The sequence below is a fragment of the Podarcis pityusensis genome (genome assembly GCF_964106645.2).
Source record: "Podarcis pityusensis genome assembly, chromosome: 3".
Classification (NCBI taxonomy): domain Eukaryota; kingdom Metazoa; phylum Chordata; class Lepidosauria; order Squamata; family Lacertidae; genus Podarcis; species Podarcis pityusensis.
Genome location: NC_138026.1, coordinates 59,942,536 through 59,963,552, shown reverse-complemented (window position 1 = coordinate 59,963,552; position 21,017 = coordinate 59,942,536). Strand labels below are relative to the sequence as shown.

General features: G+C 43.9%; 2 long non-coding RNA genes across 2 annotated transcripts in view; both read right to left on the bottom strand.

Annotated features, from left to right (window-relative positions):
- The window catches only part of LOC308473934, a 391,929-nt gene that overhangs the window by 135,144 nt on the left and 235,768 nt on the right, over positions 1–21,017 (bottom strand). The gene's annotated exons all lie outside the window — the stretch shown is intronic.
- LOC308472983 lies at positions 6,883–12,178 on the bottom strand. Its single transcript, XR_013983847.1, has 3 exons — positions 12,047–12,178; positions 9,286–9,474; positions 6,883–7,753 (listed from the first exon to the last, which is right to left on the bottom strand). It is a non-coding gene; the product is annotated as an uncharacterized lncRNA (long non-coding RNA).

Here is a 21,017-nt window from a genome sequence, read left to right as displayed (position 1 = left end):
AATTAATGTTAAAGGTTAGTCAAGCACCAAGGATGCCTTTCTTTGTGCACACATCAAATTCTTAGTAGGAATTTAAAAGTAATTTAAAAGCCATAAATACAGGTTGAAATTGTGTACCTTCTTTGTTGTTGTTTAGTCGTGTCCATGACCCCATGGACCAGAGCACGCCAGGCCCTCCTGTCTTCCACTGCCTCCCGCAGTTTGGTCAAACTCATGTTTGTAGCTTCGAGGACACTGTCCAACCATCTCGTCCTCTGTCGTCTCCTTCTCCTTGTGCCCTCCATCTTTCCCAACATCAGGGTCTTTTCCAGGGAGTCTTTTCTTCTCATGAGGTGGCCAAAGTATTGGAGCCTCAGTTTCACGACCTGTCCTTCCAGTGAGCACTCAGGGCTGATTTCCTTAAGAATGGATACGTTTGATCTTCTTGCAGTCCATGGGACTCTCAAGAGTCTCCTCCAGCACCATAATTAAAAAGCATCAATTCTTCCGCGATCAGCCTTTTTTATGGTCCAGCTCTCACTTCCATACATCACTACTGGGAAAACCATGGCTTTAACTATACGGACCTTTGTTGGCAAGGTGATGTCTCTGCTTTTTAAGATGCTGTCTAGGTTTGTCATCGCCCTTCTTCCAAGAAGCAGGCGTCTTTTACCTAGGGCTAAGCCTCACTGAACACAAAAGGACATACTTCTAAGTAGATAAGTACAGGGTTACGATGTTCAGTAAAAAGAGTAAGATATGTTTCATACAAAGGTGCTGTGAGAAGAAACTGAGTGAAAGGCAAAAAAGTAGATTAGAATGGCATATACTGTACAGTTGAAAGACACAACTGGATGGCTTAAGAGAGCCTGCCAGTTTTGATTATAAGCAAATACCAACATTATAAATAACATTATAAAAAATCACGGACGTTTTGCCTTGGAAAATGCGTTTGTGGCCTAAAAGTTGCTGCTGTCGATTGGCCATCTTATATATTGAAAAGAAGCTTTGAAAACTGCACAATATCTAATTTCATTTGTATTATTGACCTGTGTTCCAAAATCTCATTACATTACAAAATTGAAAAAAAGCTGTGTACAAGTTTTAACAGAGACTTGTTTGCTTTTAAGGATTATTTATAACCGAATAATTAAGAAATGCATTGATTTGAAAAATAGGCATGATCCTCTTCATAAATCTGATACAAGAATAGAATGTCCATGAAGAATATTTCATACATAATCACCAAAGAGCAGTTATTTAAAACTGACAGGGAATTTGGGGAAGGAAACACTCTGGCATAGCCTACACCCCAGCTGCCAAGTTAGGAATGCCCTGCTATTAATTTGGGACCTGGCATTTACAAAATAACTTTATAGTTCTTGCTTTGTAATATTGGCATGACAAATAATTGCTGCATATGTCTGCACAGTTCCTTTTCCAACTGTGTGACAGGAAAGCAGTCTTGACGTTGTTAATTAAGGGATCCTTGTTATAAAACAGTGTGCATTACAAATAACAATAAAGACGCATCTTCCACACATGAAAAAGTTTCTTATGTCATAAGTGTCATAAAGAATCATGAATAGAATTTTGCACTCTCAGATTCTCACCTGCTCTTATTTTTTAAAGTTTCTAGCCCTTATGCCCACAGAAAAAGCTTTTAAAATATGTGGGTCATCTGCCTGTCCACGTAACCTCTGTACATGGGATGAGGGGCGAGTGCCATCTTGTTCTTTGCCTCAGGTAGCAAAACAGTTGGAAATAAGGAGGGGAGGCACTCCCTGAAGGCCAAGTCACTCATTTCTGATGCAAGAGATGCAGCACATTTACACACAGTATATGCCAGGCATAGGCAAACTCCAGCCCTCCAGATGTTTGGGACTACAATTCCCATCATCACTGACCACTGGTCCTGTTAGCTAGGGATGATGGGAATTGTAGTCCCAAACATCTGGAGGGCCAGAGTTTGCCTATGCCTGGTATATGCCATAATGTGTGATGCAAAACTGCACATTTTAACCACACATTTGTAGCTGTAGGTGTTTGCATATGGCCTTATCCCCTTCTTTTCTACCTCCTCTTAAGCAACAGTGAGCCCACCCACTGGGAAAGTAGTGCAGTAGCTCCAGCCCACCTAGCAAGCCACTTCTGGGTCAGGCACTTCATGAACACAAGAGGAATACATGGCATGCCCACCCAACTAATATACACGGTGTATATTAGTCCACCTAATATACACAGTAGCTTTAAAATGTATGGAGTGCTATGGGCACCATGTAGAGACGGGGGGAGGTGGGAAGGTTGAGAAAAGGAATGGAGGAATTTGTGTAAAGTTCAACAGGCCTCAGGGACAAAAAGATCAAGTGAGGAGGCGCTTAGGAAGGCCTTGAGGAGCATCACTTCAACATTGCTCCTGGAGGTAGACTTGAATTACTAAGAGGCCATGGTAGCAGGGAAAATACCTTTCATGTGGCATCCGACAAACAGTATCCTTGAATGCACCATACGAAATGCACAGATGCTGCTCATCAAGTATTGAAAGCAAAACGGTCCTATAGATGCTGTTGCCAGAGGCAGTGTGTGTGTGTGTGTGTGTATGTGATGGCTACCCTGCTGAGTCAGTATAGGAAAAGAGTGAGACCCCAATTCTAGTTAATGGTCTGTGTCTCTCATTTCATTTCAAAGTAATGAGAACTCTGCGAGCTGGACAGCTCTCCCCTAATGTGCTGTTGGAAGGACTTTGCTGAAGCGCTGCTAGCCATTTCAGATCACTGATGCATCACTTGTGGTATGTAGTTAGAAGAAGCAGAAAAAGTGAAAGACATTCTGTGATAGGTTTTATAGGTATGGCTGTTACAAGTGTGTACCTGGACATATAAGGTGACACAGTAGATACTATAATAAGAGGCACTCTTCCAGTTGGTCAAAATACAAATGCTGTTACTTGCTTAAGTTTACTTACTACAATGGCTGTCAATAACAGACACGCTACCTGCTTAATCTATGGATTTTGCAGAGCCTTCCTATACCTCAATTATGCAGGGGGCAGGCAGATAAACCACCACAATATTGGTGCATAATCCAGTATATCCTTTAACAGGGGTCGGGAACTTTAAGCTCAGGGCCTGAAAATAGTTCTCCATGCATGCCTCTTTATTTCATCCTTGGTTCAATGTTATTTACTTTATTTAGGATGTTTGATTAACAGCATAAAATTATTCGCATTTCAAGTAGTGGACATGAAACTATCCACAAAAAAGGGGACAATGAAACCATCCAATTTTTCTCCATAGATGTGGAAGAACTTTTTTCTAACAAGTGAGCATTGACACTGACCCTTTAATACTGAAAACATGGGGAACTCCATCAAGGAGCCAATCAAGGGGGCTTGATCTCACCACTCATCAGCTGCTGATGAGCATGGCTTGTGAGTAATGATCATGTGGGTGAAACTGCAAGCCCTGCTGGGCCAAATCAAGCCTCTGAGCCAGAGGTTCCCAGTCCTTGCGCTACACAAACTTCAGATATAAAGCCTTCTGAGTAGCAGAAGCTTAATGGTCTCGCGTTGGATCTCGTGGTTGAAACAACTAATTAAATTTATCAGTTGTGGCAAAATAAGAGCTAACATCTTCAGCACTTAGCAAGACTAATTTTAATCAGAGAGCCTTTATGTAACTGGCTCTTAGGTATTTACCATGGGAGTCGCAGGGGAAGAGTCTAAAGGTGATAATTGAAAGGGATTCTGTGGAAAGATATTACATTATTCCCCAGCGTTTGAGATCTGTTAGACAAACTGTCTCTTTTGAACTGCCATGGAAGTGGAGATTTGGCAATATGTCTTGATTAATACATGCAAGGTTTTGTTTTTTTGTCAATATAGATATTTCTGTTTTCTAAACATTTTTAATCAAAATACTATTGTTAATTTTTTTTTCATAGATTTAAAGTAATAAATCAAAATAAATATTTGGAGCAAGTGAATACAGTACGAGGTGTCGTTTCATCATGCATATAATGTAGAAGGTTTCTGGGTAAATTTTAGAGGCCAGAAAAAGAAAATTAGTCTTGCAAACATAAGGGGCGGAATTCAGCTAATGAGTCCTGTTAGCAGAAGCCTTCTGCAATGGGGCTTTTCCTTCCCTCCTCCCCCTTTATACCCCCTCCCCAAATTGCCTCCAGTATGAGTTAACAGAACTCCCGGAACAGAGAGCGGGATCCTTCTGTCTGGCAAGCCCAAATGCTTGCTGTGACAGAACAAAAGCCTTAGTGCAACATTGAATTCCTCTGAAAGAGCTTAGCTTTCTTTCACAATTTAGATAATTTTTGGCTCCACCAGTGGTAATTCTGAAGCTACTGGTGGTAACCTTTGCATATACTGTAGCTCTTAGCAAAATAAATAGGTAAAAATCCAACTCCTAAATCCTTTTACATAGAAATAAACATAATGTTTTCAGGATCATGGTATACAGTGCTCTGTAAGAATCTGTGGATCAGCTGGCTGTTGACTGCCTGGTGGTGATCAGCCAATCTGTGCAATCTGCACCAGATTATGGATCAATTGGGTATCCATCTACACCAGTGCAATAACTAGGGCATTCAAATTCCAGTGTAAGGTTGTTGTGTCACTGTATTCTGCACAAGCTCTTGAACAATGCCAGCATAGGTTCTACCCACCCACATCTCACTTCCTGCAGTACACACACCAAGCTCTCTTCCTGCTTCCTGCTATGTGCCATAGCAGTAACAATAACTACTAGTTATTGTTGATATGAATCAATGTCACAGAGTAACTGTGTTTGGCTTTCTCCCTGTCTAGTACTTGTGATCATGTACAATGCAAGCATCATCTTGTAGCAGTTCAAGAGTTGTTATTCATCCCAAACCATTCTGATAGTCAAGGCTATAGCCAATAGTTATGCTATTACGCTTTCATGCTGTTTTGCTAAAGTTTTATGCTGATTCTGTGTGCCTTTATGCTGTAGGTACAGACAGTGCTGGGTACTGTAATTATAATTGTAGTGTATTTGTTTATTTCATTGATTTTTGTAGAAATGATGCAAAGAAATAGAATAAAGAGCACACTACAAAGTTGCACTGTCAAACTCAAGGGGACTTACTTCTGGCTACACATGCACAGGGTTGGACTATAATTTGCAGTAGTGACTTTTTCATTGGTGTTGTTTACTGCCCCACAGTAGTTACAACTATAGGTTGGGGAAACTAGTTTTGATCAGCAGTCACAATTGAGCACTAGCCACTTTAGATTATATAGTTGAACGTGAATTTTTTGTTCTTATAGCTGAACTATTTTGATTTGGCTAGAATCCCTAAGTCCAGAGGCAAGGATAAGCTAGCAGGAGCAATTCAAGATGAGATTACAGATGCTTCCAAAGGAGCTTTGTAGCAATTGTGTATTATCTCGTTCTAATGTACAAATTCTAAAAATTCTATTTCTGTTATTGTCTCTGGATTTGGGAGCATTACTGCTTGCTGAGGTCTCCAGGGAAGAACAGGCGATAAACTTCAAGAATTAAAAAGAAAGAAGCCCAGCTTTTGTCCTCACCAACTTTGGCGAGGAAAGTAGAATAAACGGAAGAGTGAATTTGGCTGCATTTGCACAGCATACCAAGCCAAGCTATGGTTTAGTATGAATGCGCAAATGTGCTGACTTTCAAGGAGGAGATTGGAGCCATTTTGCTCCTCCATGGGTTTTTTAAGACAACATAGCATAGCAGCTAAACCAAGGTTTACCTTAATGTCTCATCCACCCATACATTGTTTGTGAACCGTTCCACTGCCTTTTACATGCACACACAATCTAGACTGCCTGAGCAGGGAGGAAGGCAGTAGCCAAAAAGGTGAGCTCAGGGCAGAAGAGGCAGCCAAAAGAGTAGGGTAAAAGAGGAGATGCAGTTCAATAGCACGTGCTTTGCATGCAAAAGATGGAAGGTTCAATTCTTGGTAACTACAGATAAGGCTGGGAAAGACTGTTAAGTATAATTGTTTAATTGGCACTGAAATGGAGAGTGCCTGTATATATTGCTGAAAAGGCTTAACAGGGAAATTCCACTGGAGTATACTTAGAACTCTCTGAGCTCCTTGATGGGTTGATAATAAACTGTTGTTCTCTAGTAGCTAACAAGTGAGTGATTAACCTTGCATCATATGAGAGCTGTTAAATTGCAAATTTGCCATCTTGGAAAGGTGGTGGCCGAGTCTTTTGTTCTCAGGCTCTGTGGGAGTAAAGATGTGCTCCAGGCAAAATGGAGGCTGTAAGATGAGAAACCTTTACTTGCAGGTCTGTTTGGAATAACCTTTTATTTCTAAGAAGGTGAACCTGTGCTGGACTTGTACACAGTATTGTATGGAACTATTTGGATGTATCTTTGATGTTTTTGTTCCATTTTGAAGAAAGTTCCGCAAGTAAAGTTTTCAACAATCTAATGGGTCTGGACAGTGTTTCATTCCAAAAGGAGTCAGTTTTAATGCATCCGGTTGCTTCAAGCTGCACAATATGAATATCTGCAATAAGGACTGGTGCTTGAAACACTGAAATTCTGCTGCTCCTCAGCATCAATGGTAGTAATATAGATGAACTAATGGTTTGACAGGCTGTGTGGGTTACTGATTATGTGTATGCACTTTCAGTTTTATGCCTCCAAACCCTATTTCATTGTTTCCCATCCGCAGTAGTGGATGGTGCTGGCTGGGATGTATTTGTGCCATGTGTTGTCCCTACCCCTCAGCTGGACATCCCAGTCCACCATAAATTCTGGAAACCTGAGGTCTGCTGTGAGCGTACATGTATTTTTCCAGAAGTGTAGGTGCACAGTGAACCACCAAGACCTGCCAGTTTCTGTTTATTGCCAGTTTTATGAGAGAGCAAAAGGACGGGGGATGTTGAAGTTAATGGCAGTGGGGCAAATAATGCAGAAAAGCAATGTTACGTGCTACTGACCCAACCAGGCAGTACAGTTGCACCAGTCAGTTCACACTGTAAAGGGCTGCAATGCAACTGTAGTAAATGTTTTCAGCATTTTTGGAGAAGGAGAGGAGGATGGCAGAAACACAGCAATTAAACTGTTCAGAAGGAACATAATGGGGAAACAAGAGCTAGAGTGGAGGTCATCTGTTAAAACTGCTCTGGCTAAACCATCAGAAAATAAAAGAAGGAACTTATTTTTATCATGCAGCACATTGCCTCTATAATCCCCACAATGTGTTCTCTAAATAGAACACGTTTCAAGAAAGAAAGAAAAACCCATCTGGTTAATATGCTTGTCCAATATTCTACAGACATTGAATATATAAAGCTGGGCGGTCTGGTGAGCCAGTGTCTGAATATGTCATTAGTGCAAACTTGCTTTAAGTGCTTGGGGGTGCTTAGCTCAAATGTCTATATGCAATCCCATTCTTATGTAATGCATAGACGTTCTGCTGACATATGATACCACTTTACCCAAGCTCACCCTCCCCTGCCTGTCTCTGTGCTGATCAAATGATTCTCACAGTCTCAACACTTCTGTTCATGTGTTCCAAGCCATCTTCCATGGGAACAACAGCTTTTTACAGTAAGCCCCGAGTATATGTGTTAATAATCAGGCTGGCTGCATCCATCTGGACATGCTGTAAGTCACAGCTGGCAAAGCAAAATTCACAGCGTGCGTGCTCCATCTTGCTTTTGCATTGACGTGTCCCAACATCTACGGTGTTTTTCATAAGCAGTTCACTGCTTCCTGCTGGAATAGTCATGAATCCATTATTGGAGCTACTGCAGGAGTGGGAACATGAAATGGAACGCATTTACATTCTGTTCTTATAACGTACAGGAACTAAATATAGAACAATTTATTGATTATTCTTTCTTCTGCCACAACTTGTACAGCGGTGAGTGTCGATTGTCTGACTGTCTGTCCATCAACCATCCCCTCTTGAACTGCTTTGCAGAGATATATATGGGGGATGGAAAGCATGGAGAGAGGTGAAAACAATAGGATGCATTTGGCAAACCTGCAGCCTGCCATGTGAGAGAGATACAGCCATCTCAAAACCAACTTTTCCTAGGAATTTAATAGAAAATAGCAAAGTTTTTCCTTTCCTTATGGAGCCAGCTAGGAATACCTTGGTAGCATCAGTAGCTTTTATGCTAAGGCTGTGTGCATACCATAGATTTAAAGCAGATTATTTCCCCTCAAGAATCCTGGGAATTGTAGTTTGATAAGCATGCTGGAAATTTCACTTCTCTGAGGGGTAAACTATAGCCCCAGGATTTTGCAGGGGAAGTAATGTGCTTAAAATGTGTTTTAAATTTACATTGTGTGCACAGACTAACACCCACACTCATCTCATAGTGAGGCTGCAATCCTAAACACATAGGTCTACACAATAAGTAAAGCTGCAGTCCTAACTCCATCTAACTAGGAGTAAGCCCCACTGAATTCAGTAGGACTTACTTCTGAGTAGACATGGCTAGGACTGCGCTGTAAATGTCATTGAGCACAGTGAGAAAACATGCATAAGATTGGACTGCCAGTTGAAGCAGGAGAGCACACATTGTTCAAAGAACTAAAAACTCAGAAAAAAGCAGAAGTGTGTGAGACACCAGGTATTGTAGTAAGGGAAGGGATAGTCTCACATGGGCTCTCCATGGTCTTTTAAAAAGTGTGTCACATAAGTACACCTGTGTGGTACTAGAGAGAATGATTTTTTATTTTTTATGTCTATATAACACTTTCCAAAATGGTAAAGGCAAGTGTGGTGTTTGATTTATTATGGGTTTTTTAAAAAATAAAATATTTTCATCATGCAGGGTGGCCTACAATAACTTTAAAAGAGATGACAAAACCTGTCCAAAATTTAGTGATTATTATAGAACTTTACAGTGGTACCTCTGGTTACGAACGCTTCAGGTTACGAGCTCCGCTAACCTGGAAGTAGCTGCTCCTGATCGCGAACTTTGCCCCAGGATGTGAACGGAAATCGCACTCCAGAGGTCCCATTAGTGAAAGCGCACCTCAGGATAAGAATGGTTTCAGCTTAAGAACGGACCTCCAGAACGAATTAAGTTCATAACCAGAGGTACCACTCTACTATGCTTTAGGATTGGGTGACAATCTTGTATTTTACTTTTCGGTGCACCTGTTGAAAAATTAGGAGATCCAGGTAAGGTCAGGGAACTCCTCTTTCATATTTCTCTATTTCTCAACACATTTGCTTATTTTCTTTGGTGCAGCCTCTAGACTTTCATGTGACAAATGGCTTGCCAGGGGAGAAGGCATGTCATTCCAGCTTCAGAGAACATACCGTATGCATATCTCAGCAGGCTAACTCCAGTTTGGCACAACCACCCTCCTTTTTCTGATGACTGTAGGGATTCCTCATGCAGGTGTTGGTAGCTGGGTCCTAAGGAGGTCATTTCCCCCATCATGCTGTGCTAGTCTCACTTGGCTTGCAGCTATGTCAGGTATTCCAGATATCTGCTTGTCTTTGGCGCTGAAAGAAATGTGAGACAACAAGGGTACATGTAATTCTGCCCTCTCATTTTCTTGGTAGACGTGACATTTTCTTGGTAAATCACAGAAAATGCCGAGAATATTCCAAAGATTGAGACTGTTTTTAGACTAAGCAAAACACAGCTGATGTTTTGTTTTTGAAAAAAAGAAAAATGTAAATTTTGATGAATGGTTTTGATAGCCAAATTTAAAACTTGAATAGCATATATATATATATATATATATATATATATATATCAAGAGTCAGATGGTATAAATCATCCAGCTGTTGATTGACATCAAAAGCTTTTGAGGACAAGAAATAATTTGTTGGTTCTATGTTCATAAAATTAAGGTTCCATTAGGTCTCTCAAGTATCCAGACTACCACATTAGGGGACTACTGTTAGATTGAAATAAAGAATTTGTCTCCAATTATTGCTTCCAGCTATGTAGCAGTTGTGTCCCCCATTGTCATAAGAAGTCTTTACTTAATATAGTTCAGTGATTATCCAACATAAAAGGAGTGTTACACAGTACTCCTCTTTAGAACTTACATCTGTATGGTATTAATAAACAAACTGATCAGTCTGTGAGACTGCACCATTATAAGCAGATCCTTTTTAAGCCTTGGAGATTAAAAAATATATTAGAAACAAATGAACAAAAAAAGAACAGTGCTACATGATTGCATTTATCTTATATTATTTATGCATCATGCCACTCAAACTGAACTAATGCTGAAACAAAATAAAGAAAACACTTCTAAGATTACACTAATTTTATGCATGAAATTGTCAGATGTCAACGAAGGCATTAGCAAACTTTCCACGTGCATGTCAAATCAAGCTGGACAAAATGTGAACTAGAGGACTGTGAAATGCCTTCTTATGAAACTCACATCTTTGAAATTCAAAAACTGCAAAACTCAAAATGTGTTTCTTTTCGGCAGGGAACATTATGGTTGCGGGAGTTAAAGAGACTGAATAAACCAAGGGCACCAAGACCATATAGTAAGGTGATGTGTAACTGGAGGTAAGCAGGAAGGAATGAGCTGCAGGCTGCCTGCCTCAAGCTATGAAACCTTTGATGGGCTTCCCCCCCTCAATTCAGAGCTTTTGTGAAAATGTGTTTCTCTTTTTAAAAATAAAATTAAATGGCAGCACTTGCAATGAGTTGGTTGTAGAAGCTCTTGTGAATGGACTTTTCCTTGGTACACCCTGAAACTCTTAAGCTGTGTACACACACCGTACACACACACCCATCAAAGAATCCTGGGAACTATAGTTTACCCCTCACAGAGCTACAATTCCTGGTGACCTTAACTATAGCTCCTATGATTCTTAGGGAGGAAAAGAAATGTGCTTTAGATGTATGGTGTGAACACAGCCTTACTTGGATACAGCAATGACACCACCACAATCACGAGGGGTAGAAATATTTTAATGCACAAAGATTCATACCAGAGTTTTCCCCAGTACCATATCTGCATTCATGGATTCTCAGATGACAAATTGCCTGTTCACAATGCCCTTCTTGTTTTCCATGGATTTTGAACTCCACCCACCCAGGATAATGACTGTGCTATTGTTTACACTGACACGATAAAAACCAGAGAGGAGTAAAGTCCCGAATAGTTCTTGAGTTCCTTTTCCTTGCTTTCAGCTTACTTCTGCATCATGTAAGCACAGCAGAAAGAAAATCCAGGGATGAGGTGATCTTGGAATAAAGGCCAGTGTTACCCCAAATGTTTTCCAAAGAGTCAAAGCCACTTATAGAGAAGTAATCATAACTGGAAAAACAATATTGGAATGCTAAACCCTACTTCCTTTTCACTGATTCCCATTCCAAATTGTACCCCTATTCCCGAATGGCTTTTCTGCCCACAATAATCAAATGCATGCTTCCCTTGTACAGTGGTATCTCGGGTTACAAACACCTCAGGTTACAAACACTTCAGGTTACAGACTCCGCTGACCCGGAAGTAGTACCTCGGGTTAAGAACTTTACCTCAGGATGAGAACAGTAATTGCGCAGCGGCGGCGCAGCAGTGGGAGGCCCCATTAGCTAAAGTGGTACCTCAGGTTAAGAAAGGTTTCAACTTAAGAACGGACTTCTGGAACAAATTAAGTTCGTAACCAGAGGTACTACTGTAGTTTCTTCTCCTGTCCTCCTACTCTTCCCTGGCAACAGAGCAATGTTGTAACTGTCCTTCAGGAAAGTCTACTTTGTAAGCCAGCCAGTTGTGAAAATCGAGAAGGGCATGGCTTCAGTTAAGCAGAGGCTAGGCTGTGGGTGCTGTTTATTGAGCGTTCATTCTGATTTGTTTGTGGCAGAGGGTGGTGAGTAGATGACCTTGCATCAAACCCAAGTATTACCCCACACTTTCCATTCTCCCATCACTTTCTGTATCACAAAATGTCTGATATTTTGGGGAAGTGGGGTTTGTGGTGCAAGAGCTCCCGATCAATTATAATTTCACCACCTGAATATGCTGACTGAATCTCACCTGAAGATAGGGACAGTCTGGAAATCCCCTTTCTGTGCAGAGTTCTACCAGTCAAATTCTCTTACCCTGCCTAAAGGCCTCTGCAGTGGCTGGAGTTTGTTTTCCATACGATGTGGTTCAATTCCTCCTGAGCCTGCTGTCAGTTTTCATATAGCACAATGGCAGTGAATCATCTGCAGTATGTTTGAAATGCAAATTCTAACCTGGCTTTGCTGTGACTTGCTCAGTGAATCACCCTGTCTTATAATTACCCAATGCAAATTTGAATGCAGGGCAATGAGTTCTTCTCTTAGGACCAAGGCAGCAGTTCAATCAGGGATGCACAGATGTAAATGAGGTCTAAATTTAGTTAAAGGTCCCAGGGGTAGCCCTTGTGCTGCTTCCGCTGGTTTTATACCCTGCATCATTCCACTTCTTTGTGTTTAATTATATACATATAAGCACATACACACATACACATTCTGCCTTTTGGAAGCCAATTTGCCTTTTAAAAAAATGACATGTAAAAATGACAATAATTTCAAAGCAACCATTATTTTTAAAAGAGGATTGGCCCGGCCCGCCTACTTCTGCTTCCAGCTCCACCCACCACTGGCATGTGGTCCTCAAAAGATGGCACAGAACATAGGTGGCCCTTGAGATGACAAGGGGTCCCCACGCCTGACATGGCAGGTTATCTTCCAATACATGAGTAAAGTTAACCCGCAAAAGAAATCCATAGAAAAAAAGACCAAATGAAAACATACCCACTGGGTGAAAACCAACAAAATACAATACTCTATGAACTTAAGTGTCCCTTTGACACCTAAATCATGGGCTGTGGTCACATAAAAATTCTCTTGACATTTTCATGAGCGGTGATCTGTTTTCTCTTGAATTTCAGGAAATGTTTATCCTTGCATTTCAGAGAGAGAAAAACAAGGTTCCTGTTCACTTGGACTTCACATTAAACTTAGTGCTTTCTCTCATGATCCCAAAGAACCTCAGAGGTGTTCTGGATGCCTTGTGCAAAGTAATAATCAATGCACTTCACACGCCTCTCTAATCAGAATGAAGGAATCATCCTCTTGAAAGGTTCCCCCAGGGTACTTGTATGATGAAGACATGTCTGCATGCACACACATATCCATACCCCTGCTTTATTTTTAGATTGTGTTTATAGTGGAAGGTTCAAAAACCTAGAGGCTGAAGGCTTGAAAAAAGCACTGTATGTCCAAGCTATCATGTGCAAGGTCCACAGAGGTTGAAAAATGAGCATCAGGATCAATCAAATGCACACAGGTGAACTAGATAGCAATAGGGAATGATCGCAGTATGATAATGCATCCTGTTGTAATAGATGCTTTACTTTCTGCTGTTAGCAAAACGCAAAACATATTTAGGCTGGAGAATTACCAGTCTGCTTTGCTACTTCATTTCTTCCAATTGGGCAGTTTCAAATACTTTCGTAACGTTCAATGCTTGTCAGATGGAAATGTGGCAAGGCTTGTTTTCTATTATGTGAAAGAGCATCTTCATAATGGACCACAGAAGAAGCACTAGTCATGTTCATAAATCAAACCTAGTCATGTTCGTAGGGGTCCTGGAGCTCTGCATTTGAAATGTACGGGACAGAGGACTGAGAGTTTACTACTCATAAATCGTAGAGCAGCAGATGGCATAGCTGTGGGCTAGAGATGTTAATTCAGAAGCAGGGATTTTAACTGTTCCACATTCATTTTATTCATTGTGGCTCACCATGCCTGGATTAATACCAGAGCCATAAAGAATTGTAGGATTGCAAAGGTATAGAGTTCAGCTATGCCTCAGATGGCCAAAGTTTGCATTCTGAGGAATTGCTCCATTTCCAAAGTGGTGGTCCGAAGAGTAGAAGTCAATTTTCCCCTTTAAGGTTTGGCTTAGTCTACACTATAGTTGCACTAAAAGGTAAAGGTAAAGGACCCCTGACAGTTAAGTCCGGTCACAAACGACTCGGGTTGCAGCACACATCTTGCTTTACAGGCCGAGGGAGCTGACATTTGTCCGCAGACAGTTTTTCTGGGTCATGTGGCCAGCATGACTAAGCGACTTCTGGCTAAACCAGAGCAGTGCACGGAATCGCCATTTACCTTCCCGCCGGAACGGTACCTATTTATCTACTTGCACTTTGACGTGTTTTCGAACTGCTAGGTTGGCAGGAGCAGGGACCGAGCAATGGGAGCTTACCCCGTTGTGGGGATTCGAACCGCCGACCTTCCTATCGGCAAGCCCAAGGCTCAGTGGTTTACACCACAATGCTGCAATAAAGGCTTACTGGATAAGAGACCTGCGAATTTGAGCAATGTGAGCTCATCTTCCAAGAGAGTCAGAAGAACAAATGCACTCCCCCCAAAATCCTCTCAAGAGGCAGGTTGGTAATGTGCTTACCAGTGTGAGCACAAGGTAACAATTTAACATGAAATGTTCATGCTGACTGTGTCTCATTGCTGAGGCATTCTTATAGACCAGTTGACCATCCATATAATTGCTAGAGAACAATTCCTTTGAGATGAGCACCTTTACTAAAACACCCCTAATGGAGTAATCAATATAAACCATGGAGGAATCAGTGGACTGGAAAAAATCATTGTATTCTCCCCGGTGCCCTAAGGCACGACTCTCCAAATGCAGAGGTAGTAATCTCTGAATGCCAGATGGTGAGAAGAAGAATGGACTATTGCTTTCATGTGGTGCTGATTTGCTTCCAAGAGGCAACTGGTTGGCTACTATTTGATACAGAATGTTGGTTCAGGGGTGGCCATGCTGTTCACCAGATGTTGTTGGACACCAGCTACCATCAGCACCAGCCAATATGGCAAATGGTCAGGGAAAATGGGAGTTGTAGGCCAGCAACATGTGGAAATGCTTGATTTTGTTTGTTTGTAGCGGTGCATTTATTAGTTGCAAAATGCTGGAAGAATTCTAAAGATCTATCAAAAAGAAGCATGGTGTAAGGAAGTATGAAAATTGACGGTATTGGCAGCAATAATTACCTAATAAGTATAAAAAGTGATGGTCTTTATGCCTTGATTATTTCAACTTGCATTATACATTCTCCCCTTACAGTTCCATATCTTAAATATGATCCTGCAATTGGCTCAATGAGGAAGCTCAGTCAAGCCTTGGAGACTAATGGAGCAGAAATGCCTTAAGCAACAGACAACCTATCGATTCCCTCATGCATCTTTATAATGATTGTCTGTCATAAGTTATCAATATAATGAGCCCCTAAATGCCTTTCCTTTGACTTTACTGTCACAGGTCACCAAGAGTTACAGATGACCTTTCACAAAGGAGATGTCACGAAAGATTGGTAAATTGCTGCATGCAAGGCTTCTGGTTTCCCCTAAAAGGATTTAGATTTGTCACTATTCCAGTCTGAATATGCAGGTCGGGAAAATGAGCTATCCCCTTTTAGGGAAATATAAAGACACAACTTCAATTTACACTGTACCCCTGGATTCTGTTCAGTGTCAGATCCTAGTCGAAAGGACGCTCCTGAACCTTTGGAAGCAGAATGGCAGGAAGAGCTGTCTGACCCCAGGTCTGCAATGAAGTAAAAATCCATGCCTATACATGACATTTCCCTTCCTGTTCTATTAAGTTAGCTCACTAATTAAAATATGGTACCTTCCTTTTCAGCATGTGTAAGTCAATTCCCAAACATCACTTAAAATATAGCAACAATCAAAATCTACTTGGAGAGCAGCAGATCAGAAGAATAATAGCAGCAGCAACAGTCAGCACAATTGAAACCCAGTTGAGACAATAAAACTGTGCCGGAGTTTTCTCAGAAGAGAAAGGAATTCTTCACTTAAAATAAAAAGACTTCAGAGGCCCTAAAAGCACAAGCACACAACTGTGCTGTTCATAATTTCCACCTACCAGACACACCACTATATTTGAAAGGGAAGGCATTATTACAGCTATTATAGATCTCGTTTTGTATAACCTGAGAGGTGAATAAATTGCACAACCCTGGAAGCCTTTTCTATAAATGACAACAGCATGTGGCAGTGCCCCTTTTCAGCCCAGTTCTGCCAGCTGCATCATGCACGTGCTATAATCCATTTTGTATACTAACTCTGCCTATTTCTACTGGAAACAGGGAATGAATGTGTCTGAAGACATCCGGAGTGTCTTTTACAGCCATATAGCCATAGATATCGCTTTATTGCTCAATGAATATTTATCAATATTGCAGTTAGTTATATCCCACTTTGGAGGATACAAATCCTTCCACGGCAGCTTAAAAGTAACATTAAAATACTCGTTGATGCTACTGCTGTTGTTTGTTTTTTAAAAACCCACAATAAATATCAACATATAAAAAGACTTGATGGTGGGTAGAGTGGCCATGTGACCTACTTAACAGAGGATAGTCCTCTGTTCCATGGGCTATCTGGTCCAAAGAGAAAGAATCATAAGAAAGGTGAGCAGTGGTCTTGAAGTTGCCCATCAGCAGTTAATTCCTAGGCAGCAGACTGAGAAGGCACACAGGCTACCGAGCTAGAGTCTTCCCCACAATGGTGAGATGTATTTCTACATTTTGATGCCAATCTATGTCCTCTTTTTTGGTGGTGCCACAGAACATTGGTGGCATAAGAGCTTGCTGTGGGTGAAGGGCAGGTAGAGAGAGCAGATAGTCCAGCTAGTACAGTGACTGAAATAATAATAATAATAATAATAATAATAATAATATCCCACCCATCTGGCTGGGCAGAGGAACCAGAGACCAAATTGCAAACATGCGCTGGATTATGGAGAAGGCTAGAGAGTTCCAGAAAGACATCTACTTCTGCTTCATTGACTATGCAAAAGCCTTTGACTGTGTCAACCACAGCAAACTATGGCAAGTTCTTAAAGAAATGGGAGTGCCTGATCACCTCATCTGTCTCCTGAGAAATCTCTATGTGGGACAAGAAGCTACAGTTAGAACTGGATATGGAACAACTGATTGGTTCAAAATTGGGAAAGGAGTACGGCAAGGCTGTATATTGTCTCCCTGCTTATTTAACTTATATGCAGAATTCATCATGCGAAAGGCTGGGCTGGATGAATCCCAAGCCAGAATTAAGATTGCCGGAAGAAATATCAACAACCTCAGATATGAAGATGACACAACCTTGATGGCAGAAAGTGAGGAGGAATTAAAGAACCTTTTAATGAGGGTGAAAGAGGAGAGCACAAAATATGGTCTGAAGCTCAACATCAAAAAAAGAAGCTCATGGCCACTGGGCCCATCACCTCCTGGCAAATAGAAGGGGAAGAAATGGAGGCAGTGAGAGATTTTACTTTCTTGGGCTCCATGATCACTGCAGATGGTGACAGCAGTCACGAAATTAAAAGACGCCTGCTCCTTGGGAGAAAGGCGATGCCAAATGAAATATACTCAGAGTCGCAAAGTGATTTCATGCTCTTTATTCAGCTCATAGTGGTGAGGAGGAATGAATGAATAATTGTCCCCTCACAGTATCTGCTTTATATACATTATTTACACAATGGGCTGCACATGATTGGCTAATTCTGGAATTCTACTGTAAGCCAATCAGGTTGTGGATTCACTTCTATCTGGAGCAGGATTGGGTGGTTCCTGCCAACCAATCATACTGCTGCATTGTTCTAGGACCAATCAGACTGCTGCATTCTGAATCCTATTGTTCTAGGACCAATCAGACTGCTGCCTTTTGGATCCTATTGTTCTAGGACCAATCAGACTGCTACAGTTTGGATCCTATTCAACTCAGTACATAACACCCCTCCCCTCTAAGTTCCAGTCCTGCCCGGGAGGTCGCATTCATAGTCCTCAAGGTATGCCGGCGGCCTACGTGTGCGTTGTGGCCTGGGGTGTTCCCTGGTCCGGGCTCCGGGTTCTGGCTCGTGTTCCAAGGATGCTGGCTGTGATGCGGCTGTTTGGTCTGGTGCAACCGGCTCGCTCAGTCGTGGTTCTGGTTCCGGTGTCCTTTCGGCCTCACGGGTCCTCTCTGTATTTACTGATTCTGCCTCTCCTGCTGGCCCCTCCTGCTCTATGGGCCTCACTGCCCCGCTGTTCCCTTGGGACTCCTCTGACCTGTCCTCCTCCTGGTTTTCTCCCGGGAATCGTCGCCGTATCTGGTCGCAGTGGCGGCGCCAGCATTGCCCCCCATCCGTTAGCACCTCGTACGACACGGGGCCAGTGACCCTGGTGATTGTGGCGGGTACCCATGCTGGGCCTGCCCCAAAATTCTTTGCGTACACTGGGTCCTGGGCCTCGAAGGTCCGGGGGTTCCTGCCTTCCCCCACCACTACCTCATCCTGAGCTCTATCGGGGTGAAGGCGGTCCAATCTGATTGCAAGGCGCCGACCCATTAGTAGTTCAGCGGGGCTCCGGCCGGTCGTTGAGCTGGGGGTGCTGTGCTGTGCTAGAAGGAATGTGGCAAGGCGGTACTCCCAGTCCCCTTGCGTCATGCGGCGAAGGGTGTCCTTGGTGGTCCGCACCATGCGTTCTGCTTGGCCATTGGTGGCAGGGTGGAACGGCGCCGAACGGATGTGGCGGATGGCGTTCTGCGCTGTGAAGGTTTGGAATTCTCCTGACGTAAATGCAGTCCCGTTGTCTGAGACGAGAGTGTCAGGGAGCCCGTGGGTTGCAAACAGCCTGCGTAGTACCCGGATGGCTGCGGACGTGGAAGTGGACGGTACCAGTGCGACTTCCAGCCATTTGGTGTAGGAGTCCACCACTATGAAGAATGTTTTCCCCTGAAAGGGGCCAGCGAAATCCACATGCAGGCGTGACCATGGTGCTCGGGCGGACTCCCAGGACTGGACTGGGGCCCTTGGGGGATCTGGGCGGGATTCTTGGCAGGCCTGGCAGTGTTTGACCCAGGCCTCTATCTCTCCATCGATCCCCGGCCACCACACATAACTCCTGGCAAGGGCCTTCATTCTTACTACCCCTGGATGTGTCTCGTGTAGGGCTGTGAGGACCCTTTTGCAGAGGGGCTGGGGAACAACGACTCTGCTTCCCCATAACAGGCACCCCTTGTGGGCCGACAGTTCATGTTTGCGGGTTGTGTAGCCGGCGAATTCTGGCCCGGGGCTGCTGCTGGGCCATCCCCTCCACACCCAGTCCAGGACCCGGGAGATGACCCTATCTTTCTTGGAATGGTGTGCAACTTCTTGTGCCTGAATGGGGCGGTCGGGAAGCAGCTCCAGGCTCATAACCTCTTGTGCAGGTGCTGGGTCAGGGCCTGTTTCCGGTAGTGGTAGCCTGCTGAGGGCGTCCGCATGGCCCATCGCCTTCCCAGGTCGGTGAATCAGTGCATACTGGTAGCTGGCAAGGAAAATTGACCACCTGAGGACGCGAGGAGACAGCACTTGGGGGGTCTGCTTTTCGGGGGCAAACAAGCCAAGCAACGGCTTGTGGTCAGTCACCACGGTGAAGGGCCGCCCGTACAAGAAATCATGGAATTTTTTTACTCCCTTTACGATTGCCAGACCCTCCTTGTCGATTTGCGAGTAGTTCCGCTCGGTTGTGTTGAGTGTCTGGGAAAAGTACGCCACCGGTACCTCTCTTCCATCCGGGAGTTGGTGCCCCAGGACAGCTCCAATGCCATAGGGTGAGGCGTCGCATGCTAGCACCACCGGCAGCCTCTCGTCGAAGTGTGCCAAGACCGAGTTTGAGACAAGCAAGTCCTTGACTGCCTGGAATGCGGCCTCCTGGCGCTGGCCCCACACCCAAGGGGCCCGCTTGTCCAGGAGTCTGTGTAGGGGCTCCGCTACCGCCGCCTTGTGGGGAAGGAAGGAATGGTAAAAGTTCAATAGTCCCAAGAAGGCCTGAAGTTCCGTCTTGCTCTTGGGCGCTGGGGCATCACAAATGGCCCGTACCTTGTCCCCAGTCGGGTGGACCCCTTCTGCGTCCACCATAAATCCCAGAAAGTCCACCTGAGGCACTCCTAGTAGACATTTTTCCCGCTTCACCTTGAGACCCGCCGTCTGGAAACGGTGCAGAACGGTGCGGAGGCGGTCCTCAAACTCCTCTGGTGTGGGGCCGGCAATCAACACATCATCGAAGAAGGGGGTGACGCCAGGAATCCCTTTAAGGAGAGAGTCCATTATATTCTGGAATATGCCTGGTGCCACGCTGACACCGAATTGCAGCCGCTTTACCCTGAACGCTCCTCTGTGCGTCACAATCGTCTGTGCCTCTGCTGTGGCCTCATCTACTGGCAGCTGTTGATATGCTTGGGCCAAGTCCAGCTTGCCAAAAATTTTCGACCCAGCCAGGGTGGCAAGGACATGGCTGACCACTGGCACTGGGTATGCGTGGGCCGTGAGGGCCTTGTTTATGGTACATTTGTAGTCTGCGCAGATGCGGACCGAACCATTAGGCTTGACGGGTGTGACGATTGGGGTTTCCCAGGGAGCATTAGGCACCGGCTCCAGCACTCCTTGCTCTACGAGTCGGTCCAATTCCTCGTCTATACGGGGTTTCAAGGCGAACGGGACCCGGCGGGCCTTGAGCCTGACCGGTCGTACTGCGGGGTCAAGCTGTAGCGCAATGGGGGGGCCCGTATACTGTCCCAATTTCCCATCGAAAACCCCTGGAAATTCCTTGCATATGGCGTCCACGTCCACTTGTAAGCTAGTGTGGTTCACCCCGGTGACAGCTAGCCCCAGTGGTCCAAACCATGCCAATCCCAGTAAGCTAATGTAGGGGCCCTTGACCACAAGCAAGTCCAGTTGCCGCGTCCGCCCTCGGTATTGCACCCTGAAGGTCCCCACCCCCATTGTGGGGACCTTACGTTTCTGGAAGTCCCGGAGGGTGAATGGGGCCGGCCTGAGTTTGGGACCCCCAGTGGGACACAGTTTCCTTAAGGTCCTTGCCGAGATTATGGATAGAGTTGAACCCGTGTCAAGCTCCATGCGGCATGGGGCCCCCTCTATCTGTACCTCTACATAAATTTTCTCTACGTTGGGGTGGGGCAACTGGCATACCTGGAAGTCCGTGAGCTCCGTCGAGTTGCCTTGGTGCGTTGGGCC